This window comes from Pagrus pagrus (genome assembly GCF_965226575.1).
Source record: "Pagrus pagrus genome assembly, chromosome: 3".
Lineage (NCBI taxonomy): Eukaryota > Metazoa > Chordata > Actinopteri > Spariformes > Sparidae > Pagrus > Pagrus pagrus.
Genome location: NC_140187.1, coordinates 7,493,987 through 7,506,091, shown reverse-complemented (window position 1 = coordinate 7,506,091; position 12,105 = coordinate 7,493,987). Strand labels below are relative to the sequence as shown.

Sequence of the window (12,105 nt, the reverse complement as noted above, 5' to 3'; positions counted from 1 at the left end):
AATAAGCAATTGTTTATTATAAAGTTGCAACTGATGTTTATAAACCTTTACAACTGCTTTATTAATCGTTTATGAAGCTTTTCATTGTTTACAGTGAAATGACTATAAGCTAAAGTTAAATTAACTGTAAGTTTACCAGTTTATCAGTGATGGTTGATATCACAAGAACAGCAACTATTTAAAAACAGCAGGAAATAACTTCAATTTGATTGAAAATTTTATTATTTATTTCTAATTGATTTAAAGTTTGTAATGTCACTGATAAGTGTTTTTTTATGAGATGTGGTCAAATTTAAGTTAATGTAACATTATTATCATAATAGGAAATTGCAGCAACTGCATATTTGAATTTTAATTTAAATTGCGTCAAGCCTGTATTCTTCAATTTTGACTGTTTTTTTTTAAATATAAAAATATTATGCCTTAGAAATGTTTTATTTCTGTAAAATAAAATTTAATTTGCATTTAATTTGCAGAAACTACTAAAGAGAGCTGAAAGTCTGACACTACTCTTTACTAGTAGCCTACTCAGATGAACAGCTAAAGCAACGGGGTTATACTGTATCATGCTAAAGCTAGCTGGTGAGAAAGCCGCAGCACGTTAGCAAGTTAGCTGAAACTAAACTGACTCGGACTCGGCATTTCTCAGCAGGCTGTGAGCTCGTCACTGTGGCTGCTAGTGTTGTGAAAAGTACCAAAAAGTCATACTTGAGTAAATGTGAAGATATTATGTTGAATCACAACTGGTGAAAGTGAACGTCACATACAAATAGTTAAAGTCTTAACGTATCTAGTATTAAAAGTGCTTAAAGGTGCATTATGTAACTTTTCTTAAGTCACAATTTCAGGTACATCTTCTTCTTTTTGTTTTCACCACACTATAACTTAAAATACAATGATCTAACGTTTTAAAATAGAGATGTAAAAACTGCTTTTCCTTGTGTAAAGAGCCCTGCCTCTGTCTTTGTATAGGCCTGTAAAAAAAGTTGCATAGTGCACCTTTATCAAAAGAACAGGAAAAAGTAAATTATATATTTATGTATTTCACATATTTAAAGATATAAACTCTCGATTGTTTAACTGAACTGATTTCTAAATATTAACAGTAAAAAGAGACAGGCTCGTTGTAAAACAGAGATACAATTAACTCTCATTAACTACGGGCTGTGATTTAATACCATTTTTCTTCAACCACTGAAAATAGAAGCGGAAGAGAGCTGAAAGAACACATTTTGTTTTTAGTTACATTTCTTTGCATGTATTTTCTGAGGATCGTCCAAAGGGAGAGCAGTGTATCTGCATTTTCTTGTTTCTGTGCAGGTTCTGTTCAGGTTTCAGGTAAAATAATCAGCCTTATAATTCATAAAATGAAGACGTGACAACCAGACTGAGAACTTTACACCCCCCTAACTTCACAGCTCTCTGCCTTTGTAGATCAGAAGATTGAATTCAGATCAATGTTTTCAAAGGTTTTGTATTAAAAAAGATTATTAAACTTCCAGTATGACATTTTTTTCCAGCTCTCATTCAACTTACTTCCAAACATTGCCTGAAAAAAAACAATCCAACCTCCTGCAGCTCTGTGAATATTTCAAACATTTGAAGAAAAACTGCAGGATGCTGCACGGCTCTCTGGTTTTCATTCCCACGCTCCTACGCCGATGCTAAAAGTAGGCTACGGCTCACAAATGACGTAAATAATTTAATGACTCACAGACATGAATTTTATCACAAACCATAAACGCCACATTGGTCACAGCACACATCATATTGAACTCACCAAAAAGCAGCGTCAATCTTTTTTTTTTTTTTGGGTCAAACTGAGCGTTTCTGAGCGAGCGGTACTTCTCTCAGTGTTTCCCCGGAGCCAGACTACTGCACATTGTTCTGTGGTTTTATGTCAGAAGTGATTTGACCGACGGAGCTGCCGTGTCTCCGCAGCTCAGCTTCTCGTGTGGAGGTCAGGCTCCCTTCACCTTGCTCTGAGATTTTGAAACCTCATTAGCGGCCGACGTGTGAAAGGCTGGAGACCTCGGCCCGACCCGGCGGAGAAAAGGCGCGTGTGTTAAGAGGTTTACCCCATGAGCGGGAGAGGAGGGGAGTTCAGGAGTTCAGTTCAGGAGGGTGGTGGGAGGCCCAGCCGGCACCACAAACTCTTTCTACTTCCAGTCTCGACCGGTCCCCCCCCCCCACCTTCTAACACCTTGATGACTCGGGGCCCAGCGAGGCCCGAGCATGGGAACAAACCGGGAGAGGCTCGTCATCTGAGCTCTGAGGGTCGGAGGGAAACGAGTGTGCTAGCGGGGATTACAGACTGTGACTGATGACCTGTCAAACAGTAGCGATGTTTTCAGGAAGCTCATTTCATTTAGGAACATGCCTGATGAAAGGTGTTTGTTGTTGTTTGAGTGGGGATAAGAGGGGTCTGTAGAGGTGCCGTCTCCTCTTCACACGGCCCATAATTCTTTGCTACGGCCCTGTGGCCATCTCACTGTGACTCGCAACCACCCTTTGAGCCTGAAGACTGACATCAATGGAAAAATACAGTTTTACTGTACTGTCTTCTACTGTACTTTTATCTCCACTGTAATATAAAAGCAAATATTGTACTTTTTACTCCACAACGTCTATTCAGTAAATTAAGTCACTTGCTATTTTGTAGATTCAAATTCATAAAACAAGATAAAACCAAATTATGGTGTAAAATCAAAGATCAAGAGGTTAAAACTTTACTGTTAAAATATCTATAAATTATATGAAATAGTCTAAATTAGCTCGACCTTTACAAGCTTCTATAGAATCCATCAATACTTTTTAACACAGCAAATATAATGTGTAAATCATTTATATTATTCTGTATTTCTACTCATGTAGAAGATCTGAGCCCTTCTGCAGCTACGTTTAAAATATCAGACAGTTTTTGTTTATTATTTGTTTAGTATTGTAATACATTCAAGAATAAAATAGATTTTTAAAAACAGTTTTTACAGAACTGTATCTGAGGTCAATTTCAAGTCAGTGCAGTTTTATTTATACAGCCCCAAAATCACATTCCCTCAGTGGGCTTTACAGTCTGTACGGTGAATATATCCTCGATATGAGTGAGGAAAAACTCCCCAGATATTAAAACTCCTTGTAGCAGAAAAAAAAATGGAAGAAGCCTCAGAAAGAGCCACAGAGGAGGGATCCCTCTCCCTGGGTGGACAGACGTGCAGTAGATGCTGCGTGCACAGATCAGAACAATAAAATGTCAGAGTATACACATTTCACTGACAAAATATCTGAACAGACATATACTATATATGTATATATATATTTTCCATCAGTAATTGAGGGCGGACAGTCTCACAGCAGCTTATGTTAATATTCAGATATTCAGATATTCAGATACGGATGTGATTGGTGGTGCTGCTGTTGTTGTTTCCTTTAAAAATGTAATCAGCATGCCGGTTCTATTATTTTCATTTGATATTTTTAGTAGGATCTCTTTCAGCCCAACAGCTTTTCTTCTAAGGGTCCTCGAGAAGAAACTAACACTATTGTGCAGTTAACCCTGAACATCTGTGCAGCACACAAACCAACATGAAAACAACCACAGAGGGTTAGGGATTAGTGCTACTAGACTACCACCAAGAACATACTTAAAAAGTAATTAATGTTTTTTTAAATTTTTTTAATTAAAAGTTCAATATTATCGTCATTATGGAGCGTGCAATTAAATAAATAGTTAACAGTCCTTGATTTTGTAATTTTAAATGTGTGACTTGGACGTCTGAAACCCGAAAATGTAAATAAAAGATTTCCTCCCATCACCTTTAAAGAGCCACACGATCCTTTAAAGCACACGTAACACGATCATCACCTAAACACTGAGTCACAGTGACTGTTTAGAAGTTACTTTAGCAACTTCATCAAAACACTGTCAGAAGTGAAACAGATGGAGGCTGAGTAATTAGTGGCGAACCAGTTACTCATTCTTCATCAGTTTTACCACTTCTGAAAAGAAAAAAAATGTCTGCACAGCATCTGGACCGGAGAAAAGACCCGAAATGAGCAATTCAATAATAATGGAGAGTTATGAGTTTGTGCTTTCTGATAAAGCAGCGAGTCAGCAGTTAGAAATGTTAATAAGTTGTTTGTAGATAGATGTTGGTCCAGATGCTCTGCCGCCGTTTTCCCTGAAGATAAGGGGTTGACTGGTCTGATGGATCGCCTCTTTCTTATAAATTTAAAAAATGGTTTTAATAAAAGTGAAGCAGGAGGAGGATCAACTCCACCCAACATGATGTGTTTCATTCTGGCAACCCAACGCGCCGTCCACACCACGGCCTGATTTATAAAACACTAATAATTACTTTTTAACAGAAATAAAACCACTTAAAGGGGCGATGTGGAGCTCTGGAGAAGAAATTCAAACTCAGGATTTTAACATTTTGGATATTAATGAGGCGATGATACAAACCCAGAGATATTTATTCCTCCAATAACTGATAAACAAGCTGTTCCCAGAGGAAAATAAGGTCCCCAGGACACTGTTTGAAGCTAGAAAGGTGGCAGGGTCCGCCACATATAAACAAAGTAAAACAGAATGAAAGTGTGTTGTCCTTTAAGGTCAGTTTGTTTATTCAGTCATGAAAACAAAGAGAGTTTGTTTAGGAGCACACACAAAAAAAACAGTCAATGAGGAGCTTTCTCTTCTGATTAAAATGTCTTCCCCAAAACTACAGAGTCCTCCTTTAGAATCAGAATCAGAACCAGAATCAGAATCAGAATCAGAAACACTTATTGATCCCTGAGGGGAAATTGTTTGCGTTACAGCTGCTCCCATTCAAAGTCTTAGAAATATGCAGAAAAATAAAAAAACTATATATAAGCAAGAATAATAAAAATAGAATAGAAATATAAGAAATGTACATTCTACTAGAAATATATCTACAAATACAATAATGTAATATATAATGCTACAGTTGAAATATGGGTTATTGCACATTATTTGAGAAACAAAGCGCCCAGAGTCCTCCTACTGACTCAGTGTCTGACACTCAGAGCGAGGAGTTGAACAGTTTGAATGAAGCTAATACAAAAATATAAGTTAATTAGAAAAGACAGACAGACAGAGAGAACATTTACACATCCAGTAGCTTATACGGTACTTAAAAACACACCAGTCCCCACATGGATAAAAAGAGAAACATGACTGTGGGAGTCAGAGTGTGATAGAGTACTGTAAGTGCAAACGGAGGCAGTTCAGCACTAAGGTGAATAACATAAAAATAGTGAGAGAATATTTCTCTTGACTGCAGAGATCAGACGCAAATCGAGGATAAAAATGATAAACAAATGCAACAATCAGATTGTGCACGAGGGTTACATAGTGATTAATAGTCTAGCAAAGCAAGGTGATTAAAGTAGGGTAACAGACACAGCGAGGATAATGATTACTGCTGATAATATACAGTAAAATAGAAATTAAAGGCAAATGTTTACAGTAAACAAAGATGCAGACTGTGCAAACAGCTAAAACATTCATCAATAGAAGCCTAAACATCAAGTACGCCCTGTTGAAAAATGGCTCCGACATGGTTTCGGTAAATAGTAAATGTTCAGCCTACAGCGTGGTGTGTTTTCCAGGTCTGACGACTCATCCAGCAGGTTGGAAGCTGCTGTCCTGTCTGTCGGCGTTACGGCAAATGTTCTCATTCAGCAGGCAATCTGGGACGCGGGAGGTCACCGCAGATTCTCCATAATGGTGGCTGTGAGATGAAAAAACTGTATGTGGCCACCGAGGACATTAAGGCCAACGCGAGCAAGTGAGGAAGAGTTCACCGGCTCATGTTGTGCGGAAAGACCTCCAAATGGGTCACGAATGTCACAAGCCATCTCCATCATGTCCCCCGCTCAGGAAACATGATGGAAAGTGGAATCAGAATGAAATAAGACATAGTGATTCCTCCGGGCACAGGAGGAACGGATCTGCTTACCATACAACTGCCCTTAATTGGCAAGAAGCTCAAAAGTTCGACCCCGGGAGCCAGATTTTAAGAGAGTTACGAGACAGTGGCTAATGCAGCGCAGACTGCTAAAAGAGCCTGTGCCAGGATTGATGAATTAATGTGTTCAAGAGATCTGGACATCTGGGCTCAGGGTACGCAGAACTACATCCAACTCTATCTGGACTCAGGCTCTGCTTAATACAGGCCAGCAGGTACAGTAAATAAGACTGAGAGGTTAATGTGGAGCTCGCAGGGACCCCTGGTTGTAAATAAAAACCACGTTTGATCCGAGCTGTTGTGGCTTGGCAGGCAACTCGGAGAAACTTTTAAACAGAAGCCGTTATTCAAGGACAGACTACAGCTTTGGTGCACTGGTGTTAATGATAAGAAACTGCCAAGCTCTGTCCTTAAAGACTTCCCAGTAAAATGTGTCCGGATTCATTGATGTTGAACTGCAGGTGAGGAGTGTTTATATGCAGAGTTTATCATTAAGAAAAGGCTTTTAATTACTTATTATTATGAATATTCATGTGTAAAAAAACACTCCCTGTCACTGTGAATAGATTTGGGTTGTTTCAACGTAAAAATGTGAGTTAAACTTCTTCACTTACTTATTTAAGTAGTTTAACCGTATGAAAAAGGACCCCTGCTGGCCACGAGAGATTGTTGTTCTTAAATAAGAATATAACGGCTCCAGCATTCATTCTGTTTGCAGCAGGAAGCAAAGACTAAGTGCATGATGATATCATTACGTCACACGACGTACGGTGCAAAACAGACTGTGGCGCCAAAGGACTGCCCCGAAAAGGCCGCTGGAAATCCTTGTTTACACGATCCTGTTTAAATCGACCTAAAATAAAAAATCATGATGTGATGATGCGATGACGTCATTACATATAAGATGAAACGTGGTGCCATTTGTTAGTATAGTATATGTTGTAGTTTGGATTAAAGTGCACTTGGTAGTTGTGAGCGTATTTAACAAATGAAGATACAAGAAAAAACATCACGATAAGCAAAAATAGCAACGTAGGCACTGGGGAAATATGCAGACGAAGGTATCATAATGTCTTTGTATTCTCAAAAACTAAAAAATGTGAGTAAAATATTTTGTTCATGTTTCTATGTTGAAAAAAATCTTTACGATCAATATGTTTTGTGTTTTAAGTTAGTGAAATTTGATGGAAAAAACTTATTTATAACATAATTTCAATACTTCTATAATTTATTATCATTAATTGATCTACCTAACCTTTTAGTTACATCAATGTAAGCAAAAATACCCATGTAACAAATGGCAGATTATTTCTATTGACGAGTTTTGAGGGTTAAAGTCCTTTTTGTGAAACAAATTTAGTTGATTGAATTTGAGAAAACATGTTCAGTAACCTCAAGATATGATGTTGTATCAACTACTGTTCACACAATGTTCACAACATTACAAACTCAATTTGAAGAATCTTCATTTTAACACAGTGAACAGCTGCAGCTTCTCCTGTTGTGTTGGATTAAGTGTAATAAAATCTTGAAGTTTAAATAATTTGAAACAAATAAAATGTGTTTATTTACGTTTAAAGTCTTATTTGTAAGAAAAGTTGATTCCCAACTCGTCCAATATCGACGCTTTGATATAGGAGGTCGGGTCAGTCGCCATCCCAAAGCGTTCAGTTCTTATTTTAAGACTCAAAAATATTTTTTTCTTACAAATAGGACCTTTAAGTTAATGAGAAAACAATATTTGATTGCACTAAATTCTACTAAATGCATCATTTTTTACAGAGAATTTGCACAAAAACTAACAAGTAAGCTGCAGAGCACAAACATCAAAGTGCAGATTGAACATTTTCCAAACGATACAGAGAGACATTTGAACTCTCTGTGACTTTCCTTTTCCCCCCCTTCTTTTTAATTCCCTTCCACTTGAGTTACACAACCCACAGATGCCACATCGTGTCGGGCAGAACCAAAGAGGATATCTTTCCCCTCTCGCAGTGAAACGCTCGCTGGGTTTCAGGCTGAGCTCCATCTCCTGCCTCCAGCAGCAGGAGGGCCCGGAGCGATGGAGGCAAAGCACCAGTGGGAGGCAGTGGGAGGCATCTGACTGATCTGTGTGGCACTAAAACCGCACAGCTTCCCAGCACATGTTTACATGTGAATTTTAGTCCTGCATTATTTATAAAACTAAAAAATGAATTTGTGTTACCTGCACAAAACATAAATTCAGTTTATGTGCTTAGAAATCTGAGCAAGTCTTAAAAGCTTGGACAGGAACAATGGATCGTGGTCGCCATCTAGTGGTGAAGATACAGCATTACATTATGTGTCTCATCCTTTTCTTGAATAATTTCATGTCATGTCAGTTTTAGTTATGCAGACTAACATCACAAAGAGCTTCAACATCCGGAGGGCAAACAGCACTCTCAATCATTAGACCCTCTTTTCAAGTAAGAAATAACTGCTTTTGTGAGTACAGAGACATAAATAACAGTATTAAAATGACAATAAGGATAAACACAATAACATTATCAGGCAGATAAATATCAAAGGTATATTTATCTCAACATTTGACGATAAAACCTTTGAGATGCAACATCTCATTTTTTAGGGCGTCCTCGGACGCAAAATACTAAAATTAACAAGCATTTAAACAAACAAGTATGACTGCCATCTTGGACAGCTAGGTATGGCAACAGGAATTGGACAAACCACATAATTAAAGTAAATGAAGAAATTTGTTGAGTTAGTTTATGATTATGATTACATTTGCTAATTTTCTAAGATAACAACCAACAAGAAACATTTTAGACTTCTCAAATACTTTAGAAAATGCTGGAAAAAGGTGTTTGGTATATTTTTATTTTTCAATCTCCCTTGCACACATTTGACATCATAACCTATGTATTGTTTTCTTATACAAGGCTACATTTTCTTTTTTATCCTCTTTTGTTTTCCTTTGGTTTTATGCGTATGTATGAGCTGTTCAAAGTCATTTTACAATGCGATTATTGAATTAGTCTATATATTTATATGAACAATGAATGTTACACTTGAAAGTGATAAATAAAGATTTATTTATATATATAAAAAACAATTCAAGTCAATTCAGGTCAAAGAGGCTTGCCTCAGCATAAAAGTATAATTTATCCAAATACTTGGACAGTCCACAATAACATAATAAAAATGTTATGCTATGACAGGTACTCCTTCAGTTCTATATGTAGTTTGTCCATGTCGTGTTGCCGTACCTCTGTCCAAGATGGCTGCGTACTTGCGAATGCGCCACTCACATCGGTAATGACATCCCCTCCTTCCTGTGAAGAACAGAGATTTGTCCCCCTCAATAACCTATATTAGTGTAAACATATAGTTGTAAGTTATATAGTTAATTACGAAACGACTTGTGCTAGCTAAACACACAAAACAATGTTTTTTTTTTATTGTTTTACAGATAACTTCCCCCCCTCCATTTGCCTCACAGTGGTTTGGTCCACTGCAATCAACCTGCGCCTCACGAGCGTTAGCACTCGGTGTATGAAGCTAACGGTTGGCGTGTCGGTGCTGCTGGTCTACGACAGTAAGTAGCTTTTGCAAAAAATTAGCTAACAAAAGATGAGGGTTGTGTTTAAGCAGAAAAGACTTTTGGTTTGGGTAAGAAAACATAGTTTTTGCCTTAAAACAGCTACCTGTTTTGGTCGCCACACTGCTGTCAGGTCTTTTAAAAAACACCCTGTCTTGTCGCCACAAACACGGCTGCAGATGAACCGACTCCCTGTCAGAAACATCCGGTTTTGTCGCCACAAACGTCTCAGTGAAAATGTCCCGAGTTCTCCTTGAAAGTATCCAGTGGTGTCACGTTTACAAATGTTGAAACGCCACCTCCCCACAAGTCAGTTGATTTAACATGTAGTGTTGACTGGACTGAAAAATGCAAGACTGTCTGACATTTTGATTTACTTAATACCTTTATAGCAACATTCAAAGTTATGACTGCATTTTGTTTTACCAAATAGTGGTACATAGTGTGTCTTTTAACATGCTGGTACAACAAAGTTAGTTATCTTTTCTTATTCAGTATATTTTACTAGTATGCCTCGTAAATAGTGTTTCCTCTATATACATTTAGTATAACAGTACTAGGATCCAGGTTCAACATGGCAGCGATGGTCCTGGATTACTAGCCTTGCAATTGAGTTGGCCATAAAAAGGTAAAATACAATTCTCCGGTTCATTTTTGATTAATTACTTATGCTGACAAAAGCATCTTTAGCCTTTAATGTTAGTGAACAACATTAGGCTGTAGCTTATAGAGTGCTGCAAGCGTTACAAGGTTAGCATCAGCCTGGTTCCCTCAATGAAGAGCCAATGGGATTTTTCCATTGGACTTTGGATTTTTGCTGAAAATAAACTAATGCAGACAGAAGTCTATGATACTTGCATGTTTTATTTAGTAAGATAATCTTCACAAATGAACACCACTTCTATGATTTTTGCGTAATCATTTTAACTGATGTATTTTATGTAGTAGAACAAAATGCATAATATCCTAAGCTAACACAGACCTTATTTCAGGCATTTAACTGAAAACCCATTCAAGAAACCCACTGACTTCGAGAAGAGGGAATGGGAAATGCTACATTGCCAACTGATTTACAGGTTTCAGGACTTTGCAGCACTCTATAGGCTAGCTTACTTGTTAGCATTGTCTACCTAGTTAGTAAACTAACTCGCTAAGGCAGCTACAACTCTAGGTACTAGAGTGTGATTATTAGATACTAATGACTTAATGACATCCAGTGAAAGATTTAATTTAGTTTCCTGAGGGTTTTTACAAATGCTTGTACTTCATTTTTGTAATGTTAGCTTACTTGTGAAGAAATACAAGTAAAGGTACTTTGAAAGAAGAATAGGACCATCACACTGGTGATGTCAGAGGGCTGCTATTGGTTAATCGCAACTGTTGGCCCAGGAACACAATGTGGGATATTGATTCAGGAACATGTCCCACTTGGCTAAACATAATAGCATCCACAATGACACAAAGGCTCACCCACCATCCAAAAGAAGAAATAAAATAGATTACAAGTAGGTGAAATATAAGGAAAACGATCTGTTTAGGTTTCAGTATCGTTGCAAGATTTATTTTCTCATTCACCTCCAAGTCAAATGAGATTTACATTCATATTTATATATTCATAGTCTTTGAGACAACATTCAAGGCTCTATATACAATATAATGCAAACGTCAAGCAGTAGAAATGCAGAGGCAGTTCTTCCCTCTTCTGTACCGCAGAGCACTGCAGTTGTTCATCACCACGATGTGTCACGGAGCCCAGAGAGTCAACAGGTTTTCATTCCATCCAATCACGGCAACAGCAGGTTTCGGTGATTACACGTCCCTCTGTGCCGGGTTGAATGTGTGCAAGTGAAATCAGCTGCTGGAATGAGGAACTGCAGACTGCTGAGCCTTGATGGTTGATGGGAGTAATGGTTAGGGAAAAGATGAAATGTAATCAACAAAACTTCTCGGGCACAAGTTTTATTTAATGGATTTTTGCTGGAGGGGGGGGGAAAAAGTGTGATTCATTTTGGGATTTGGGATTTCATTTTAGCAATCAGTTTCTGAAGAGATGCGATTGCAACCTTGTTAGGAGATGGTAACACTTTATGTCAGGGATGAAAAAATTAACCGTTAACAAGTTGCATGCGTCTTAGTAACATATTGACTCTTTCTTACTTTTTAATGCCTTGTGCAAAATGACCCTATTCTACAACTACTGAGCCATTAGCTAAGAGGTTTTCGTAATTTCTGCTGAATGATATTAAGTTAAGATGTAGGATAAGTTCACAGAAAAATGAAAATTCATTCATTATCTACTAATGTTAATAGATAATGTTAACATTTCTGTAGTGTTGCCATAAGGTTTTTTCAGTCCACAGTTTAGTGAAAGAGGCCATCCATACAATGAAGGCCAGCTGTCAGTCCGTGAACATATGACCGACAGCTGGATGAAGGGTCAGGCTAGTCCTCGTTGACAACTCACAAATCCTCACTGCCACAGTTTTCAACTCCAGGGTTAGAAGATGAAGCAGCAAAAACACAACTCGCATCATA

General features: G+C 37.7%; 1 protein-coding gene across 2 annotated transcripts in view; it reads left to right on the top strand.

The window, feature by feature from the left end:
- The first annotated feature begins 9,462 nt into the window (after positions 1 to 9,462).
- Positions 9,463 to 12,105, top strand: part of lrrc38b (leucine rich repeat containing 38b) — a 48,317-nt gene continuing 45,674 nt past the window's right edge. The window contains exon 1 of one of the 2 annotated variants that reach the window (XR_014622356.1): positions 9,463 to 9,567. The gene's annotated coding sequence lies outside the window, so the exon portion shown is untranslated. The remainder of the gene's footprint in view (positions 9,568 to 12,105) is intronic. The other variant, XR_014622357.1, reaches the window with a different exon arrangement.